This window comes from Drosophila biarmipes, unplaced genomic scaffold, assembly GCF_025231255.1.
Source record: "Drosophila biarmipes strain raj3 unplaced genomic scaffold, RU_DBia_V1.1 ptg000008l, whole genome shotgun sequence".
In the NCBI taxonomy this organism is placed as follows: domain Eukaryota; kingdom Metazoa; phylum Arthropoda; class Insecta; order Diptera; family Drosophilidae; genus Drosophila; species Drosophila biarmipes.
This window is the reverse complement of record NW_026114529.1, coordinates 3123527-3136706: the sequence shown is the minus strand read 5'-3', so window position 1 is coordinate 3136706 and position 13180 is coordinate 3123527.

The window sequence follows — 13180 nt, the reverse complement described above, 5'->3', positions numbered from 1 at the left end:
TGAAGATCATTGGTATCAAGTAACAAAGTTTTTATCAGACTAAGATCCAATTTGAAAACTATTAGAGAAAAGTTCAAGCTCGATATATCAATACCTAATATTATTAATACTTCACTAATAATTGAAACTGGCGAAGAAACAGAATCAAAAGAAGTTATTAACATTAATCAAAAGGATTTGGAAGAGGAAGAAATAAATAATCTCACTATCCTGATTTGGACAATTCTACAGATCAGACACTAGCTCGAGCACAGTTGAAGAAAAATTTATTACAATGGCACAGTCAAATACTGATTTTATTAACACTGCATCAAAGCTTATACCAGTATTTAATGGTAAAGCAGAAAACTTAACAAGTTTTCTCGATGCATTGGAAATTATAGAATCAATAAAAGGCAAATACGAACGATTAGCTATTTCGATAATAACAACAAAGCTAAAAGGTGGCGTCAGAAACCTAGTCGGAAATGAAATAACTATATCAGAAGTCATTTCCGGACTAAAGAGCAATGTCAAAGGCGAAACTGTAGAAGTACTATCAGCCAAACTGATGAATCTACAGCAACGAAACAAAACTGCTAACCAATACACGTCAGAGGTTGAGCAGATGACGAAAGCTCTAGAAAGTGAGTACATAACGGACGGCCTAAACCTTGAATTAGCCAGAAGTTATTCTACACAATCTGCAGTTAAGGCAATGACATAGAATTGAGTAATTGATAAGGTAAAACTTATCATGGAGGCTGGCACCTTCAACACCATGAATGATGCCATATCCAAGTTCGTAAATAGTTGCACGGAAGCAACTGGACAACCAAATACTTTCCTTTATTATAAAAATTATTTTCAGCGTGGTGGAAACAGCGGACGTGGAAACTTCAGAGGTAACTTCTATGGTCGTTATAATAATTATAACAACTACAACAATTTTAATTATAATAATAATAAAAGAGGTCAATACAGAGGAAACAATCGAGGCCACAATAGCAGTAACACCAATAACCATTTGAAAGTAGCCCAAAATACATCGGAAAACTCTAAAGTACCCAACAGTAGAAAATGTAATGGTTCATGCGTTTAATCTCAGTCAGATATACTTTTTACTTTTACTATTCCATGCGATGGCATATTAGGAATCGCCTTCATAAAGAAACGCAACTGTCAATTAGACTTCAGGCCATCTGACGATTGGCTTATAATCAGACCCGATAACTTTAAATTTCCAATTTATGTGCCAATAATAGAATCCCACACTTCGCTTAAACATAAAGCTAGGTCACCAGGGGGTCAAGGATACGCCATACAACTCAATACTTCTGCCAGCAAGATCCCAAGTTATTTGAAAAACTCAATTAAGTTCCCAAGAAGACAGTGTATTGATTCCAAACCAAGAAATTAAAAATGCTATTTACGTAGCTAGTACAATAGCAACAACAAAAAATGCATTCATAAGATTACTTAATAATTCAAATAAAGATCAAGTAGTCTGTACAAGTAGCTTGGCATTGAATCACTTTCGAACTACGAAAGAGACCTAGTCCTGGAGAATGACCTGTTCAATACTTAGTCATGACGGAGTTAAATCCTCGGTAGTCCAGAGAGTTAGGTCCCAAGCTTACCGTCAATTTCAAGTAATTCGCTGTCAAATCCAGAGTGTCGGTACATTCTCTCTTCTGTTACCATAAGCCCTCGGTGGTTTGGTGTCGACGACTGCGTCAGCGTCAGTGTCAGCTTTTGCCGATCTTGCATTTCCCACCGTACTCCACTTGCACGGTGAGCAGTCAGCAGGCTGGCGGATGTTGCTGTGCTGACATGGCATGGGGGCGGTGCAAGTAGGTTGGTGCCCGGGCCAGTGGGTCGGTGCCCGGTCGGCGCATGTTGGCCGGCGGATATTGTTGTGCCGAGTCAGCACGGGCGCGGAGGCTGGTAGTCGGTGTTGTTATTTGTTAACTCTTCCCCCTTCGAAAATATGCGTGCCGCAGATCAGCATCTCTTCATGGGGGCCGCACTGATGGTGTACGCCTCCAGTTCGGCGGTGCCTCAATGCGTTGGAATGCCCATGCGATGTATAGTAACAAGGCGAAACCGAGGATCGTCGCTGCTTCTGTTAGGATCGAGAATAAAAAGTTGTTAGATATTGTTTAGTTTTCTTAAGTTATGCAGGCTAAAATCGTGAACTGGTATCCAGTGGCGGTTACTTAGCTCAGTACGACCGGCATGGCCATCACATTTGTGTCAAGTAGCTGCTGTAAGACATGGTCCCGATGTGGACGGTCTCGTTATCGTACTGGATTATATACGATTCCAGTAGGTAACGCTTCCCAGAGTCCGCTATGACCGTTCCGTTGAAGCTCGTCAGGAACAGAGTGCCGTCGTCGACCAACTCCACTATCTCTTGGTCGTTTTTCAGGTGATCGAAGAGAGCGTGTGCTCCTTTTAAGAGCCTGGGAATGCAGCTGGCCTCGTCTAGTTTCCATAAAATTTTTTCCTGGCAAACGGTCGTATTTCCGATGGAGGGAAACTGCCTTCCCAATATCGCATAGGTTTTTTGGGTGTCCATCGCTGGATGTGCTACTCTAGCCCACCTGTTTACCCTCAGTGATCGTCCGTTAGTTAAAAATGAGGGTTCTGCGAAGACTTGCAGCACTTCGGTCAGCTTCTCGCGGAGATGGACAGCTGACTTTGATTCTATCGGGAAAAGTTTGATACATTTTAAGAATTTATCGATGCAGCTCAGGAATTTGAGATTCTCGATCGTAAAAAGGTCAATGTGCCGGATTTCACATGGGTAACTAGGGATAGGGGTTAGTTGAGCTTCCGTTCAGTTACCAGTCTTTGTGTAATGCGAAGTTTGTACCCCGGGAGATTCCCCCGGCAGCGCTCTTGCAGAGACTGCACGTAGTTCTCAGGAATTTTCATGCCATTAATAATAAATGGCTTCAAGTATTTTATTAAACAGGGTAGCAAATCTTGTGCGCAATCAATGGGGATCCAGTGCCGCACGTATCCCGTATGTGGGGTTTCACAATAGTATTCCAACCTATCTGGGTCAAAAACAAGTTGATTCCTAAACACGTTAATAGGGGATTCCACGTGAGGGATTAAGTCCAAGGCGTCTTGAAGCGCACTGTGGACGGTGGCAACGGATTCCGTTGTTGAAGTTGAGGCTGTATCGGCACTGAAGTGGTTTACATTCAAGATGATGCGGGAGAGAGCATCAGCAACCACATTGGATTTGCCCGGCTTGTAAATAAGCTCGCAGTTGTATTCTTCTATGCGCGCTTTCCAGCGTTTCAGCTTAGCATTATAGTTCCGATTACCTAACGAAAAGGTTAGGGGTTGGTGATCGGTATAAAGTTTAATTGACGCGGCACAATAGAGGTATGGTATCGTAAATTGTCAAGGGCCCATACTATTGCCAGCATTTCTTTCTCGCTTACTGCGTACTTATCCTCAGTTTTGTTCAATGACCGAGAAATATAGGCGATTGGGCGGTCTGTGCCGCCGTCACTTTGAGAGAGAACGTCCCCTATGGCGTAATTGGAAGCATCGGTTTAGTATGGAAAGGCTTATTAAAGTCTGGGAATGCAATAACCTCTGAAGAGGCTAGGATGGTTTTCAAGACGTCGAAGGCCCTCATTCCCTTTCCATCAAGCGAAATTGAAATATTCTTGGATTGAGAAGCGTTGATTTGTGCGTTGTCTCCCCTTGTGACGTTCGTCAGAGGTTTCGCGACTTTAGCGTAATCGCAGATAAATTTCCAATAATAAGAGGTCATTCCTAGGAAACCTTTAAGTTCTTTCAAATTCGTAGGTGGAGGCATTTATTTTATGGCTCTTACCTTCTTTTCATCTGCACGGATCCCATTCGCCGTTACCACGTAACCCAAAAATTCAACCAGGGTGCGCAAAAGCTGTGTATTTTCCAAATTCACTTGTAACTTGGCCTGCCTCAATTTCTCAAATATGGCGCGAAGGTTACTCCACTGAGACTCATATTCCTTACTAAAGACGAAAATATCGTCGATGTAGACGTAAAAAATTTTACCTATGTGGTACACGTCGTCGATCATCCTTTGAAAAACTACCCCAAGCCACTGCCGAAAAGACCAGAAATCTGCCCGACCGGCTGCCCCGGACCTCTCTACTCTGCAACATGTAATTACGCATGCATGAAGCCGAAGACCAGTGTGAAGGCCGGCACCGGCCCCGCCTAAGACAATAGGCCCCGGACATCAGCAGTAGATCAACAAGCGAGAGGGGCAACCCGCCACTTTCGCCTGCGAAGGAGCGTCAGTGCAGCCAACCGGCGAGGACCAGCTGACGCAGAGGATGAGGATCATCAATATATATTAAAACCATTTCCGCTCATTTAGAAGTGTAGCCCGTAAACCTATGCGAAACTATAGGTCAGAAAGGCCCTAATAGAATAGATGAGGAGAAATTCGATAATTAAATTCAGAGAAGGAATTCATGATAATAACAATTATAATTTAAACAAAACAATAATGGCAATAGTAGACGATAAGTCAGTGGATTCCACTGCTAACGTAATAACCAAATAAAATTGATTTGGAATTCGTACATATAATGCTAGTAATAATTGTTGTCAATTGCTTTTATAAATTGTACAAGCTTTATAATAAATGTTTAAAAAAGATATATTGCTCATATAGCGTATATAGAGCGAGTGACTTGGACAAAATTTAAAAAAAAGAGAACAAAGCGCACATACAATAAATATTAATTATGAAAAAAATATAATTACATTTTACTTATTACGCAACAATAAGGAAATGAAATAAAGTAAAGTAAATCTAAAACAATATATATATATGTATATTCAAGTATGAATACATAAAGAGCCATAAGCAAAATTTATATAAGGAACCCAGATTTCAGTAGAAGAGTTCAGCAATTAATATCTACAACCCGTGTTAGTGTATATGAGTCATGCCTCACCTTTGTTTCACTACACTGCAAACCAAAAATTAATAGCACTAGAGACCATTCCGGGTGTGCAAGTTAGATCAAGAATAGACGAGCATCCTATCTTAGGTAGAGCAATTGTTATGATGATATCTAAGAAATAATTCATATCCATAACATAATGGAATGGAATGAATTATCAAAAGAATTATCGAACATTAAAGCAGAATTTGACAAATCGCATAAGTCATTAATCCAGAATAGACCAATACAGAAAACTGCAACCACTCTTTTAAAACACGTAGAAATATTAGTAAAATGCTTTAGTGAAGAACGAATACTAATATATGAACATAGAGATAAGTTTAATGAAGATCATTGGTATCAAGTAACAAAGTTTTTATCAGACTAAGATCCAATTTGAAAACTATTAGAGAAAAGTTCAAGCTCGATATATCAATACCTAATATTCTTAATACTTCACTAATAATTGAAACTGGTGAAGAAACAGAATCAAAAGAAGTTATTAACATTAATCAAAAGGATTTGGAAGAGGAAGAAATAAATAATCTCACTATCCTGATTTGGACAATTCTACAGATCAGACACTAGCTCGAGCACAGTTGAAGAAAAATTTATTACAATGGCACAGTCAAATACTGATTTTATTAACACTGCATCAAAGCTTATACCAGTATTTAATGGTAAAGCAGAAAGCTTAACAAGTTTTCTCGATGCATTGGAAATTATAGAATCAATAAAAGGCAAATACGAACGATTAGCTATTTCCATAATAACAACAAAGCTAAAAGGTGGCGTCAGAAACCTAGTCGGAAATGAAATAACTATATCAGAAGTCATTTCCGGACTAAAAAGCAATGTCAAAGGCGAAACTGTAGAAGTACTATCAGCCAAACTGATGAATCTACAGCAACGAAACAAAACTGCTAACCAATACACGTCAGAGGTTGAGCAGATGACGAAAGCTCTAGAAAGTGAGTACATAACGGACGGCCTAACCCTTGAATTAGCCAGAAGTTATTCTACACAATCTGCAGTTAAGACAATGACATAGAATTGAGTAATTGATAAGGTAAAACTTATCATTTAGGCTGGCACCTTCAACACCATGAATGATGCCATATCCAAGTTCGTAAATAGTTGCACGGAAGCAACTGGACAACCAAATACTTTCCTTTATTATAAAAATTATCCTCAGCGTGGTGGAAACAGCGGACGTGGAAACTTCAGAGGTAACTTCTATGGTCGTTATAATAATTATAACAACTACAACAATTTCAATTATAATAATGAAAGAGGTCAATACAGAGGAAACAATCGAGGCCACAATAGCAGTAACACCAATAACCATTTGAAAGTAGCCCAAAATACATCGGAAAACTCTAAAGACCCTTTAAGTACCCAACAGTAGAAAATGTAATGGTTCATGCAATAAATCTCAGTCAGATATACTTTTTACTTTTACTAACGTATCCACAGGAAAAGAACTGGTGATTTTAATAGACATTGGTGCAGACATTTCAATTATCAAAGAAAATTCTGATGTCTATCATGACATAAACGTTAACTATATAATAGATATAAAAGGAATAAGTCAGTAGGTTACAAAATCAAAAACTTTAACCTCTATTGAGATACAGACAACTAGATATATAATTCAACACGATTTTGGTATTTACGTAGCTAGTACAATAGCAACAACAAAAAATGCATTCATAAGATTACTTAATAATACAAATATAGATCAAGTAGTCAGTACAAGTAGCTTGGCATTGAATCACTTTCGAACTACGAAAGAGACCTAGTCCTGGAGAATGACCTGTTCAATACTTAGTCATGACGGAGTTAAGTCCTCGGTAGTCCAGAGAGTTAGGTCCCAAGCTTTCCGTCAATTTCAAGTAATTCGCTGTCAAATCCAGAGTGTCGGTACATTCTATCTTCTGTTACCATCAGCCCTCGGTGGTTTGGTGTCGACGTCTGCGTCAGCGTCAGCTTTTGCCGATCTTGCATTTCCCACCGAACTCCACTTGCACGGTGAGCAGTCAGCAGGCTGGCTGTGCTGACATGGCATGGGGGCGGTGCAAGTAGGTTGGTGCCTGGGCCGGTGGGTCGGTGCCCGGTCGGCGCATGTTGGCCGGCGGATATTGTTCAATATGACAAGAAATATGAAGTCATCATGAATTACGCAGTGCCGCACAATGCGGAGAGTGCTAGAATAAATAAATATTGAAATAAATATAAATATATATATATATTAAATATTGAGCGGCAACACTTTGTTAGCCGAAGTCACAACACTTTCTTGTTATGTCACTCAGCGACAGCGCGCCAAGTGCCCACAGCCATTTCAAGTGCAAACGTAATATGATCTGCACTCTTAGCATACCGCGCTTAGAGCCGAGTCAGCATGGTTCCCATACTGACCGCTTATATACATATGTGCATGCAAGTTAAGTCCTTCTCCATGGCTTGGCTTGGTCCTGGAGAATGACCTGTTCAATGCCTAGTCATGACGGAGTTAAATCCTCGGTAGTCCAGAGAGTTAGGTCCCATGCTTTCCGTCAATTCCAAGTAATTCGCTGTCAAATCCAGAGTGTCGGTACATTCTCTCTTCTGTTACCATCAGCCCTCGGTGGGTTGGCGGCGACGTCGATGTCCTCGCTGCTGTTATTTGTTAACTCTTATTTTTCACCATGCGATGTATAGTAGCAAGGCGAAACCGAGGATCGTCGCTGCTTCTGTTAGGATCGAGAATAAAAAGTTGTTAGATATTGCCGAAATTTTTCCTAAGTTCTGCAGGCTTAAATCGTGAACTGGTATCCAGTGGCGGTTACTTTGCCGGCATGGCCATCACATGTGTGTCGAGTTGCTGCTTTCCAGAGTCCGCTATGACCGTTCCAGAGTGCTGTCGTCGACCAACTCTACTATCTCTTGGTCGTTTCTCAGGTGATCGCATAGAGCGTGTCCTCCTTTTAAGAGCCTGGGAATGCAACTGGCCTCGTCTAGTTTTCATAAGTTTTTTTCCTGGCAAACGGTCGTATTTTCGATGGAGAGGCAGTTTCCCAATACCGCATAGGTTTTTTGGGTGTCCATCGCCATCCTGCGGTACTCCAGCATCACCTGTTTACCCTCAGTGATCGCCGGATAGAGGAGCATCAGCTTGTATCGAATGTCCACATTTTTGGGTAACGCCAGCACGTCGCGTCGTGAGTAGCGTCAAACAGTTTGGTGTTTATTTTTATCTGTTGGTTACTGTTCTCCACTATGCTGCTTTCGGACTGGAGGATGGTATTCCAGTCCGAGGCATCCAGGGACCCGGCGAACTATTTCCATGCCGACCCTAGAAAGTTTATGGCCCTAGGCATACGATGGGCCAACCTCATTCTCTTGATGCCATCGGTGGCTTTTTCGAGATAATGGTATATTAGTGATGCCACTCTCGTATCTGTGACCACGGATGTTTCCTCGGTGGTCTTGTCGATAATCTTTTGTAATTGCCCCAGGTCGAATACATGGGCGAGCTTAAAAACCCCGTTTACACGCCACACCACGCATTTTTGCAGTGGAACGACGGGCGTATCGTATCTGAAGATGCGCAAAGCAGTTGCAACTCGGATAGTGAGACATATACTTAGAAGAGAGACCCGATTTTGCTAATTTGGTATTTAGTCTTAGGGTAGTGTTTTATATTTTTTGTTAATTGTTATTACTTAATCAATTATATTTAATTCTATGATTTTTTTTATATATAGTCTAAAAATGGATTTCAGCTAAATGGATTTTAAACTTTTTAAGTGAGACCTATTGAAAATTTGTGCTTATTTAGTTTTGATCGTGACACTACCATTAGCTCCTACCTCCTCTGGTTTGAATATATGTTAATCTTTGCTCTTGATCTGTTTATTGGAAACATACACGGTGTCCCCTTGGTTATACGGTATCGGCCTATTTCTGTTTCTATTCAGCCTATCGGTTGACATTTCCTGATAGAGTTTTTATATCTGTCCGCGGTAATGAAATCCAACTCAGTTACCTTTAGGCTACGGTTATCGTTTTTTAGGGACCGTTAAATTTCGAGGAAGGTCAAGTGGAATCTTTCAACCTGGCCGTTCACCTCACTCTTTTGAGATGGTGTGTAATACCCGGTTATTCCGAAGCATTGTAAATAGCTGAGCACTGTGGGGCAGAGTAGGCCCCTTTCGTTGTCTGAGACTATCGTTTCTGGTGCTGGGAAATAATGCAGGACTTCGGTCAGCTTCTCGCGGAGATGGAAAGCTGACTTTGATTTTATCGGGAAAAGTATGGCAAATTTGAGAATATATCGATGCAAATCAGGAATTTCAGGAGAATCTCGATCGTAAAAAGGTCAATGTGGTCATGGGTAACTAGGAATAGGGGTTAGTTGAGGTTCCGGTCTGGCCGGGTGTCTATCGTATTTAAACAGTTAACAGGCCTGGCAAGAAGAGACCAACGACCTAATGCGGCTAACCATTTTGGGGAAATAAAATTTTTCCAAGATCTGTAACTTCATCTCTTTTGGATTTCTGTGGGCTCTAGAATGCCCCTTATTTATTATTCTGTGCGACTCTTCTTCGCCCGCTACATCAGTTACCACTCTTTGTGTAATGCGAAGTTTGTACCCCGGGATATTCTCCTGGCAGCGCTCTTGCAGAAACTGGATGTAGTTCTCAGGAATTTGTATGCCATTAATAATTAATTGCTTCAAGTATTTTATTAAACAGGGTAGCAAATCTCATACGCAATCAATGGGGATCCAGTGACGCACGTATCCCGTATGTGGGGTTTCACAATAATATTCCAACCTATCTGGGTCAAAAACAAGTTGATTCCTAAACACGTTAATAGGGGCTTCCGCGTGATGAAGTAAGTCCGAGGCGCCTTGAAGCGCACTGTGGACGGTGGCAACGGAGTCCGTTGTTGAAGTTGAGGCTGTATCGGCACTGAAGTAGTTTACATACAAAATGATGCGGGAGAAAGCATCAGCGACCACATTAGATTTACCCGGCTTGTAAATAAGCTCGCAGTTGTATTCTTCTATGCGCGCTTTCCAGCGTTTCAGCTTAGCATTATAGTTCCGATTACCTAACGAAAAGGTTAGGGGTTGGTGATCGGTATAAACTTTAATTGACGCGGCACAATAGAGGTAGGATCGTAAATAATCAAGGGCCCATACTATTGCCAGCATTTCTTTCTTGTTTACTGCGTACTTCTACTCTGTTTTGTTCAAAGACCGAGAAATATAGGTGATTGGGCGGTCTGTGCCGCCGTCACTTTGAGAGAGAACGGCCCCTATGGCGTAATTGGAAGCATTGGTGGTCAGATGGATTAGGAAGCCTTGATTTGTGCGTGGTCTCCCCTTGTGGCGTTCGTCAGAGGTTTCGCGACTTAAGCGTAATCGCAGATAAATTTCCTATAATAAAAGGTCATTCCTAGGAAACTTTTAAGTTCTTTCAAATTCGTGGGTGGAGGCATATCTTTAATGGCCCTTACCTTCTTTTCATCTGCGCGGATACCATTCGCCGTTACCACGTAACTTAAAAACTCAACCTGGGTGCGCAAAAGCTGTGCATTTTCCAAATTCACTTGTAAGTTCGCCTGCCTCAATTTTTCAAATATGGCGCGAAGGTTACTCCAGTGAGACCCGTATTCTTTACTGAAGACGATAATATCGTCGATGTAGACGTAACAAATTTTACCTATGTGGTACACGTCGTCGGTCATCCTTTGAAAAACTATCCCAAGCCACTGCCTAAAAAACCAGAAATCTGCCCGACCGACTGCCCCTGACCTCTCTACTCTGCAACATGTAATTACGCATGCATGAAGCCGAAGACCAGTGTGAAAACCGGCACCGGCCCCGCCTAAGCCAATAGGCCCCGGATCAACAAGCGAGAGGGGCCGCCACTTTCGCCTGCGAACGAGCGTCAGTGCAGCCAACCGGCGAGGACCAGCTGACGCAGAGGATGAGGATCATCAATATATATTACAACTAAATATAAAACAATATTTTTGTAAAATCGTGCGGAACCTTTTCCGCTCGTTTAGAAGTGTATCCCCTAAAGCTATGCGAAACTATAGGTAAGAAAGACCCTTATAGAATAGATGAGGAGAAATTCGATAATTAAATTCAGAGAAGAAATACATGATAATTACAATTATAATTTAAACAAAACAATGATGGCAATAGTAGACGATAAGTCAGTGGACTCCACTGCTAACGTAATAACCAAATAACATTGATTTGGAATTCGTAAATATAAGCTAGTAATAATTGTTGTCAATTGCTTTTATAAATTGAACAGGCTTTATAATAAATGTTTGAAAAAAGATATATGAGCTGAGCGAGTGACTTGGACAAAATTAAAAAAAAGAGAACAAAGCGGACATACAATAAATATTAATGATGAAAAAAATATAATTACATTTTACCTATTAAGCAACAACAAGGAAATAAAATAAAATAAAGTAAATCTAAAACAATATATATATATGTATATTCAAGTGTGGATATATAAAGAGCCATATGCAAAAATTTATATAAGGGACCCAGATTTCAGTAGAAGAGTTCAGCAATTAATATCTGAAACCCGTGTTCTTTATATGTACACATTTAACTGTCATGCCTCACCATTGTTTCACTACACTGCAACCCAAAAATTAATATCACTAACGACCATTCCGTGTGTGAATGTTAGATCAAGAATAGACGAGCACCCAATCTAAGGTGGAGCAATTGTTATGATGATATCTTAGAACATTAAAGCAGAATTTAACAAATCGTATACACATACCAATACAGAAAACTGCAACCACCGTTTTTAAAACATGTAGAAATATTAGTAAAATGATTTAATAAAGAACGAATACTAATATATGAACATAGAGATAAGTTTAATAAAGATCATTGGACTCAAGTATCAAATTTTTTGATCAGACTAAGATCCAATTTGACAACTATTAGAGAAAAGTTTAAGCTCGATATATCAATACCTAATATTCTTAGATTTATTCTTATAATTGAAACTGGTGAAGAAACAGAATCAAAAGAAATTATTAACATTAACCAAAAGGATTTGGAGGAGGAAGAAATAAATAATCTCACTACCCCAGATATATAAATGTCTGATTTGGACAATTCTACAGATTCAGACTCTAGCTCGAGCACTGTTGAAGAAAAATTTATTACAATGGCACAGTCAAATACTGATTTTATTAACACTGCATCAAAGCTTATACCAGTATTTAATGGTAAAGCAGATGCATTGGAAATTATAGAATCAATAAAAGGCAAACAAGAACGATTAGCTATTTCGATAATAAAAACAAAGCTAAAAGGTGGCGCCAGAAACCTAGTCGGAAATAAAATACTATATCAGAAGACATTCCGGGCTAAAAAGCAATGTCAATGCCGAAACTGTAGAAGTACTATCAGCCAATCTGATGATCCTACAGCAACGAAACAAAACTGCTAACCAATACACGTCAGAGGTTGAGCAGATGACGAAAGCTCTAGAAAGTGAGTACATAACGGACGGCCTAACCCTTGAATTAGCCACACATTGTTCTACACAATCTGAAGTTAAGGCAATGACAAAGAATTGAGTAATTGATAAGGTAAAACACCATGAATGATGCCATATCCAAATTCGTAAATAGTTGCACAGAAGCAACTGGAGAACCAAATACTCTCCTTTATTATAAAAATTATCCTCAGCGCGGTGGAAACTGCGGACGTGGAAACTTCAGAGGTAACTTTTATGATCGTTATAATAATTATAACAACTACAACAGTTCCAATTATAATAATAATGGAAGAGGTCAATACAGAGGAAACAATCGAGGCCACAATAGCAACAACACCAATAACCATATGAAAGTAGCCCAAAATACATCGGAAAACTCTCAAGACCCTTTTAGTACCCAACAGTAGAAAATGTTATGGTTCATGTAATTAATCTCAGTCAGATATATTTTTTACTTTTATTAACGTATCCACAGGAAAAGAACTGGTGATTTTAATAGACATTGGTGCAGACATTTCAATAGTCAAAGAAAATTCTGATGTCTATCATGACATAAACGTTAACTATATAATAGATATAAATGGAACAAGTCAGTAGGTTACAAAATCAAAAACTTTAACCTCTATTGAGATACAGACAACTATATATATAATCCAACACGACTTACATATTGTGGATTTACATTTT